The following is a 9875-nucleotide window of genomic DNA, read 5'->3' as shown; positions in this document are numbered from 1 at the left end:
CAAGGCCTCACACTGAAGTCAGTCTGCAAGGCCTCACACTGAAGTCAGTCTAGCAAGGCCTCACACTGAAGTCAGTCTGCAAGGCCTCACACTGACACGAAGTGCACTGCTTCCCTCATTGTTTCTGTAACCAGTGTACCTTAGTTTTGCTCATTCTGTTTGTATTTGCAATCGTTGTGTAAGTTCACACATTCTGCTTCAACAGTACTCAAAAGTTTCCTTTGTGTGTGGGGGATTTTCTTAGTGTTGGTATTAGTGTGGGATTACTTTTGCCTGCTGTCTTTGAAAATACTTTGAGAGCAGGGTTTTTTTTTTTTCATTTATTTATATTTTATTAGATATTTTCTTTATATACATTTCAAATGCTATCCCAAAAGTTCCCTATACCCTCCCTCCACCCTGCTCCCCCACCCACCCATTCCCCCTGGCGTCCCCCTGTACTGGTAAAGTCCCACTTCCCCTGTAAAATTTGCAATACCAAGGGGCCTCTCTTCCCGGTGGTGGCTGACTAGGCCATCTTGTGCTACATATGCAGCTAGAGATACGAGCTCTGGGGGTACTGGTTAGTCCATATTGTTGTTCCACCTATAGGGTTGCAGACCCCTCCAGCTCCTTGGGTGCTTTCTCTAGCTGCTTGAGAGCAGGTTTTAACAAGGTCCAAAGCAACAATAAATTTGACCTTTTAATAAGGTTTAAAATGCAAGCTCCAATGTTGACAATTGCTACTTTCGAAACATTCACACAATAGGGGGAGGAGTGGCTTTTGTTGTTCTAAAGTAGGACAAAACCAGAAGCTAAATAAATGGACTTTATTTTGTAGCTTCAGGAGAAGTTAAAATATGTGAATAAATAAAAATGTGTCATATTTGTTTTTACATTAAAAGCAAACGTTGGTGGAACAGTCTTTTGCTTAGTATTCAGCGGGCTGTGGGAGCAGCTGAGGTCTTGGGTTGTATTTGATACTGTGTGGGGAGAAGCTACACCTGGAGCATTCTGTCACTAACAGTGGCGTTCTGGGAATGTCTAGTCATCCAGAGCTTGGTGCTATGAAGTTTGAATATTGATCTATTGGCATCACTTGTCAATAAAAAGCTGATGGCCAGTAAACAGACTGGGTTAGGAGGTGGGGCAATTGGCTGGCAGAGAGAATAGGGGTGGGGCGGGGAGGGACGACTTTGGAATATAGTTAGATGCAGAAGATTTTCACCTGGACTTAGAGGAAGTCAGGCACACGAAACTGAGGAGAGGTAACTGGGTAAGGTGGCAGACACAGAATAGTATAAAAATAGGTTAATAAACGTTGTGAACTAGATAAGCAACAAGCTTAGCTACGTGCCTAGGCATTCATTTATCAGTGAGTCTGTTGTTTGGGAACTAGGGTGCAGATGGAAAAACCAGCAGTTACATTGATCCTTAAGAACAGGACTTGAAAATATCTTAATACATTCCTGGTTGCAGGAATGTGTATGTTTTTAAGCAGTTAAAAATGAATAAAACCAAGTATGCAGCCCAGCATGGGTTTCTCTTTGCATTTCACTGGCTTTGCTGCGACACTGACAAGAAAATCAAAGACTATATACAACCTTGTATAGTCTGTCCCAGCTTGAGCTATTTGTTTTCCTGGGAAAAGAATAATGTGAGAACAAATTTTGCTTAAGGATGTGGACATTTTTTTCCTAAGATTTGTTTACTTTATTTCATGTATATGAGTACACTGTAGCTGTACAGATGGTTGTGAGCCCTCACTGTAGCTGTCTTTAGAGGAGAGGGTGCCAGATCTCATTATGGGCGGTTGTGAGCCACCATGTGGTTGCTGGAATTTGAACTCAGGACCTTCAGAAGGGCAGTCAGTACTCTTATCCGCTGAGCCATCTCGCCAGCCCAGATGTGGGCATTTCATGATGCCACCACACTTGATTGGTCTGTAGGTCTTTTCTACTTAATTATACATCCCAATTAGATTTGTTTTAAGAATTGTTTCTTGGTTTCCCCTATGTGTAAGAAACTTCAAAGTTGTTCTTCTGAAAGGATGCTGTAAGTCACTTTAGATACTGTTTTTATACTTGAGCAGTTATCCTAAAGTCCCAGATTGCTAGTAGAGGATTTTAATTTGCAAATGTGAACTACCAGTGCAAAACAAAGCAAACAGCCTTGTGACGTTTCTGCTTGTCTTAGGGTCTCTATTCCTGCACTAACATCATGACCAAGAAGCAAGTTTGGAAATTCAGCTTACACTTCCACGTTCATCACTAAAGGAAGTCAGGACTGGAACTCTAGCAGGGCAGGAAGCAGGAGCTGATGCAGAGGCCACGAAGGGATGTTACTTACTGGCTTGCTTCTCCTGGCTTGCTCAGCTTGCTTTCTTATAGAACCCAAGACTACCAGCCCAGGGATGGCACTCCTGCCTTGATCACTAATTGAGGAAATGCCCCACAGCTGGATCTCACAGAGGCATTTCCTCAACTGAGGCTCCTTTCTCTGTGATAACTCCAGCTGTGTCAAGTTTACACACAAAACCAGCCAGTACAATTGACCCCTTGTCAACTTGACACACACACATCACTATCAAGCCTGAACCCTTTTTTATTCATCCCCAAGATCTAAATAACTTTAAATGTCCCACAGTCTTTACATATTAAAAGTTCAATCCCTTGAAAGTATTCAATATCTTTTAAAATCCAAAGTCTTTTTACAATTAAAAGTCTCTTTAACTGTGGGCTCTACTAAAATAGTTTACATTTAAGCTTAAGTTGTGATCATTTTGTGAGTTGTTTCCTTGCTTGGGTTTTGAAAGTGATTCACAGTGTAAACACCTTTCCGGTGCTTGTTCTCTGTGTGCGGTGCTCTCACCATACTGGCCCACAGTGAGAACTGCCCAGAATTCACTGTTGAGATGTAAGGAGGGAGCTGCTTCATGGGCAACAGGGGCCTGCTTTAGAGATTAATTTGCTAGGCTAATAAGGAAGCCTGACCTACATGCCAATCACATGGGATTTTCAAGGTGAAAAGTAAGCATGGTCATTGTATTCTACTTTAAAGGAGGTGGTGATAGTTCTTGTAATGCTGTTGGAAACTTTGGCCTTCAGTTTCAGGATCCATGGTCTCAGCTCCTAAAGAAAGCCAGAGTGTACATTTGTCCTTCCAAGATTTAATGATTTAAGTTGGGCCTAGTGGTGCAGGTCTGTAGTCCTGACTTCATAGGAAGCAGGAGGGGAAGGAACACGCCAAGCTCTGCCTGGATTACAACAGTGCATTCAAGGAGAACCCGTGCCCCAAATATAAGACCCACCCAAGGCGGTCACTGTTACCAGGATGTCTGGCATGCATGAGCTCCGTTGCTGCTTTTAAACCAAGTGATTGTGTGTGTGTGTGTGTGTGAGAGAGAGAGAGAGAGAGAGAGAGTTTGTAGTCAACATTCTTGAAACTGTTTAGTCCCTATCAAAAGAAAAGTCACACAGGCCATTAAGGACATTGTCAAAATGATCTATTTGTGGGACTACTTACTGCAATGTGCGCTAAAGGCAAAACCAGCTTCCTGTTCTGAGATGTTTCACATCGGAACAGTCGGGTTTCCTGAAGTTAGTCTCCGAGAAGTAGCAAGTCTATTTTGTGTGCTAATGTAATTCAAGGTACATTGCTAATTATATATATATAGTGCCGAAGATACAAATATATTAGACTTGGGGAAAACAGTTTCCTTGAAAAATTGTTAGGTTAAAAATTAACTCTTGAGAGTCAAAGTTTTTTGCCGCCCTCTCTTTGCCAAGTATTTTAGGGTTTGCCAACTCTTTGGTACTTGGTAATAAGGCAGAATTTATAAACTGTTGTTGGTAATGTTTGAATTTTATTAAACTTTGGTGAGCATGTATAGTAAAATGAGGAATTCTCATCCATCTGAAGGAAAGCAAATCTTCCCATTTGGGTCTTAAGGGGAATCATCAATGAGGGAGTATTAGGACGTTGCAGCTTCTTAGCAAGTTATATTTTCTAGTGAGGAAGTGCCGCAGTCAAAATCTTGGTTTGGGGTTGGTACCTGTTTCCATGTGTACTTGATTTAATTCCTAAGGAGCACACTAGATGGCAGCAGAGTGGAGTTACACTATATATATATATATATATATATATATATATATATATATATATATAAATATGCTTGGCCTAGGGAGTTCCACTCCTAGGAGATGAGGCCTTGTTGGACGAAGTGTGTCACTGGGGGTGCGTTTTGAGACCTTCCTCCTAGATTCCTGGAAATCAGTCTTCTAAACAAGATGTAGAACTCTCAGCTCCTTCAGCTCCAGGTCTGCCAAGAAGCTGCCATGCTTCCTGCCGTGATGATAATGGACTGAACCTCCGAACCTGTAAGCCAACCCCAATAAAACGCTGTCGTTAGTAAGTTACTGTGGTTATGGTGTCTCATAACAGCAATTAAACCCTAACCAAGTCCCTCACTTGATTCAGCCCAGACTTTGCCCTCGAAATGTTTGGCATGTTTTTCTTTGTTGCCAAGGCTGGGACTGAAATGAACCAGTATCTAAAGGCCCTGCCACATCCTGTAGCCTATTGATTGGGCCCATGCCATCACTGTGTGATGGTGACACGTAAGGTCTGTTGGGTGTGGGATGTCCCCTCGCTTTCAGCACAGATGTTTGAATACCACCTTGGACATCTTAGCTTTTCACTTTCCCGAATATCTCTAGGAAGGCTGGTCAGGAGACTTGCTTTCCCCCACCCCCATAAGTGCTAGTACATGTCTGTATAAACGGAAGCCATGACTGCTCCAAGTGAGGGTTATGCAGAGGCTTTTATTGTAGCTATGAGGAGCGGACAGCCAGAGTCCAGAACAGAGAAAAAGTAGTAGACTGAATATGGCCCACAGATTGGGCCTGGCCAGGAGAGGAGAGATGGGAGGGCGAAAGGGAGAAGACAGAAGAGGACCAAGGAGCGGGTGCAAGAGAGGAAGACATCAGAGGGCCAAGTGAGTGTATAGCAGAGACAGCAGGGTCTTAGGAATGAGAAACCCGTGGGCTGGAGTTCAGTGTAGGGACAGAGCACATGCCAGCATGGCCTCTGAAATGTGTAACAGGTTCTGTACTAAGAGAGCCTGGAGACCAGACTGCTCTCTGATGGGCTAATAGCCACAACACATAGCCACTTGTCCCTTCTGCCAGTGGTGAGGAAAAAGCTCTGTGGTAGTCTGAGGAATGCTGGCTTTGGTCACTGGGAGTGGCGTTTCCTTTGGACTTCACAATGTCTATGTCATAGGCATTTGTCGTTTTGAAAAACAACTATAGAAAGGTGTCTGCACAAGCATGGATATGATTTTTAAAGCATGGCAATGTGGGCCCATTAGTGTATCTCCAGAGGGTTGGCATGGGGTGGAGGGGTTTTAGGTTGTACAAGATGAAATGGCCTAAAATCAGAAATTCCTAGAAAATTGAAGGTTTGAGGCATGATTCTCCCTACAATCTCTGTAAGTCCATTCTGTTAATGTATTATTTTTATCATCTGTTATTCATTTGTATAAGTGATGCCTGGTTTAGATATTGCATTCAGACCAGGCACTTCTCCCTGTGTTCATTAAGGGTGGGTCTGGGGGATATGGTAAGATTATTTCATATTGAAATAGGTCCATGTAGGAGGATTGTGCTGGGTTGTTTCGCGTCAACTTGACAAAACCGAGATTGACTGAGAGAATGGCTCCATAAGATTGGACTGTAGGGCATTATCTTAGTTATTGGTGTAGCAGGTCCCAGCCCATGGTGGGTGGTGTTACCCATGACTTGGTAGTCCTGGATTCTATAAGAAATCAGGTGGACAATCTGTGAGGGCAAGCCAGTAAGCAGCAGCCCTCCATGGCTTCTACATCAGCTTCTGCCTCCAGGTTTTAGTTGCTGCCTTGACTTCCCTCAGTGGTCTGTGATTCAGGATGTGTAGGTTGGATAAACACTCCTCAAATTGCTTTGGTCCATGGTGTCTGATCATAGCGATAGTAACACTTAGACAGGGATCCTGGGCTGGAGAGATGGCTCAGTGGTTAAGAGCACCGACTGCTCTTCCAAAGGTCCTGAGTTCAAATCCCAGCAACCACATGGTGGCTCACAGCCATCTGTAATGAGATCTGACTCCCTCTTCTGGTGCATCTGAAGACAGCTACAGTGTACTTAAATATAATAATAAATAAATCTTAAAAAAAAAAGACAGGGATCCTATTGTCAGAACGTGACAAAAAGGAAATTGTACGTAGTCATCAGAGCCATCAGAGCCCAGGATGCCCACTGATGGTAACACAAAAGCAGGTGTCTAGTGGGAGAGCTGCCAAGGCACTCTATTCTACAGTCTATGGGATGCCACGTTTGCACAGTATTTCAGGTCAGCCTGTCAAATTTTGAACAGCCAAGAGCTTGGAGTAGTTGTAAGCATAAGCTTACAGTGGTAGACTGGATTATTGGTCCCAAAACTGTTTGACCATTCTACTCCTGGCAAGGGAGGTGGGGTCAGGGTGGCTGGCAAGGGAGGTGGGGTCAGGGTGGCATGGAGGACTTGGCTTTCTAGGGGTGAAGGAGGACTAGGGAGAAGCAAAAAGGAACAAAGGGTTGATGGGGGAGAGGGATATTTGCCCCCAAAGAGACAAAGCACTACATCTAGATTGTCCCAAGGGAAAATGGTTGGTTCATAAAGGGAAAGGGGGAAATCTTGTATTGGGATGAGGTGTTTCATTTTGATTAGGCATGTTAATTAGGTGAGCCTAATTAATGGTTTTCAGCAAGGGGCAGAAGGGTAAAAGACCAAACCTGCTGACGTCATATTTGCCACACTCAGGCCTGCTGGGGACCTCTCAGATCAAGAATGACATACCTGAAGGTTGTGTCCTAGCAGTGCCAGTGGCTGAAAGCTTGAGTGTGGTCACAGGATGGTTTCAGTTTGGGGCATCAAGATTGAGCTATATAGCTGGCTTGCCATCCAGTTAGCATGAATGTTAGGATGCCAAGGGTAACTAGCACAGAACTTCAAATACTACGTCTGAGTGAGGGTATGGGAGGGAAGGAAGCCTGCTGCTGTGACGAGGCTGGAATGAAGGCAGGTTGCAGTTCTGGCTTTCTTGTTTTATTAGCTTTGACTTTGGGTAGTTATCTCTTAGTTCCAGCTGTAGAAAGGAACACCTCTTAGCTGGGTGGTGTTGTGTGCTCAGCATTCGAGAGCCCTGGGCTCAGCCTTCCAGAGAAGGCAGAGCTCTTAGAACAGAGCTGCTCACGATCTGTTGGCACTGGGAGGTGAACAGCTGTAGTGGGGAGTTGTGCAGTTTAGGTTAAAAATAAATGCCAGCAAAGTCACCTGAAATGGAGCGCCCGCAGAGAAACAGCAGGAATAACCATCCTGGAGTCGGAGGACAGGCCAACTTGAATTTGGATTTCAGCCATGCCCTTGACAAGTCATGAGCCCTTGAACAGCTTGAGAGACCATTCCAGGATTCAAGCTTTCTCATTTTAAAACGTGTGTGTGTGTGTGTGAGGGTGTCCATGTGCCGGGGCCCTTGTGTAGAGACCATTTGAGGTATCCCCTCAGTTATCCTGTTGCCCTGTGTCATGGAGATACAGCAGCTTTGGATTTGCAGACTGGTCCCTTTACACACTCCAGTAGTTCATAGATGGGGTAAATTGTTGGGAGCCGCTTCTATGAACCAGAGGGCGGGTGGGGAGAGAAAGTCTGCCTACCAGACAGAGTCAAGGCAGGTCAGAGTCTGTCGGCAGATTTCCCGGCCTGCCAAGTCATGGAACGATAAGAGGAGGTGCACTTGAGGCTCAAGGTGAGGGACTGAAGATCCTGTTGACCTTGGTGGAAGGAACAGGAGGGGAGAGGACTGGGTGAGTACAATTGTTTCAGTTTAGCTTGTGGCCTTGCTTCTCACGGGACTGGAGTCTAAGAAGGTCATGGGAAATTCACGCGGGGCTGGCGTGGTAATGACCTGTAGCCCTTCCATATCTGTCTCTCTCATCTTTTTCCTATCTTCCCTACAATCAGCTTCCCTCCTCACCTCAGAGGAACATTCATTTAACTTCATGTCAGTCAGGCTGCTACAGCAAATGCTGGGGTGGACCAACTCAGAATCCTGGATCTGGGCCTTCATGGGAGCCAAGTTGGTCCGCCAGTCAGCTCTCTGTCACTACACCAGATAGGTCACCTAATGCCAACAAGGGGCAGGGCCAGTTCTCCCACTCTCACATCCTCAGTCCGGCTCACACACATTCCCACCAGCCATTGAGAGGCAGCACAGCTCTTGGACATCAACATGGTCCCACACAGCAGCCCAGACCAGGGACGTCCTCATGGCCTTTTGTGGTAATCTGAGCCATGGACATTGACACAGACCCCTGCCATCGAATGGCCACAGATCCAGACATAGCTTTCAATGGCAGCACAGAGGGAGTTCACCATGGCCTCAGGTGGCAGGGCAGGCTACTCACATTAGGCTGCTTCTCTCCATCTTCTTCTCTCCAGTTCCACCTGTCTTCAATAATGCTCAAAGCACTCCGCATCTCCTCTCCCATCTCTACCACGAGCTTGCACGTTGTCATATTGACTCCTGCTGTGAGCAGGTCACAGGATGGTGGGCAGGCCTCCAGGTATCTTCTACCCACCTCTGCTGCGCGTAGTGGGTGGGCTTCACATTTTTTTTTTTAAATCATATAGAATTAACAAAACCCAAACCAAACAAATCTTAGTGGCAAAGGATGACATTGATCTAGAAAATGGAAAAATACTTGGAGAGACATTCTTTTGCATAAGCAATGCTGCCTGCCAGGAATGTGCACTTCCGATTTGTGATTCCTTTCCTGACTATGAAGGTTGCAGTAGATCACACTAGTCTCCTGTTACCAAGTTTCATTCCCCACTTAGTCAATCTAGTCTAAGAATATAAAATGGAAAGTTCTAGAATAAACTATAGGTTTAAGAACTGTGAAGTTGGGCTGGTAAGATGGCTCAGCGGGTAAGAACACTGACTGCTCTTCCAAAGGTCCTGAGTTCAAAGCCCAGCAACCACATGGTGGCTCACAACCACCCATCATGAGATCTGACGCCCTCTTCTGGTGCGTCTGAAGACAGCTACAGTGTACCTATTTATAATAATCAATAAATCTTTGGGCTGGAGCGAGCGGGGCCAACTGGGACGAGTGGGGCCCACCTGAGTGAGTAGAGGTCCTAAGTTCAAATCCCAATAACCAGATGAAGGCTCACAACTATCTGTACAGCTACTGTGTATACTCGTATACATAAAATAAATAAAATCTTTAAAAAAAAAAGAACTGTGAAGTTTTATGTAGAATGAGATCTTATTCCATTCACTCTGCTTACACTGGGATGTGAATCACCCTTTGGTCCATCCACGCTATACACACTATGTGCCCCTTTGAGGCAGTTAGTGGGCCTCTCAGCTATCAGATCACAAGTGCCTGTGTTCAGGCTTCCCTCATTTTACCTAACAATGGCCCAAGAACAGGAGCAGCACAAAGAGGGCATCAGTTTAGCCTGGCTTGCCTTACAGCCTTCTTCCTGATGGCAGTGTATCTATAAAATCATGTTTTCCACTTTCTATACGGTGTTAAAGAGAGCACCCACAATACAGTCATATATCAAATGTATAAGTTGATTTTGCTCAACTATATAGACTAAAGCTAGAACTTTGAGCACATTTAACCTAGGTGGGGCTAAGCTATGATATCCCCTCAATATGATGTGAACAAAACACATTTCAACTCACATTTTCAACTTTTGATCTATTTGTCGTAAGTCTGTTACAGGGGGTGAGCGTCTGCTTCAGTCCGGTTCAGCACTATTCTTGCTTTCAGGTGTCTGGTGGGGTCTTGGGGTGCATCTCC

The sequence above is a fragment of the Mus caroli genome, chromosome 17 (genome assembly GCF_900094665.2).
Source record: "Mus caroli chromosome 17, CAROLI_EIJ_v1.1, whole genome shotgun sequence".
NCBI lineage: Eukaryota > Metazoa > Chordata > Mammalia > Rodentia > Muridae > Mus > Mus caroli.
The sequence above is the reverse complement of the archived record's forward strand: the minus strand, read 5'-3'. Positions refer to the sequence as shown.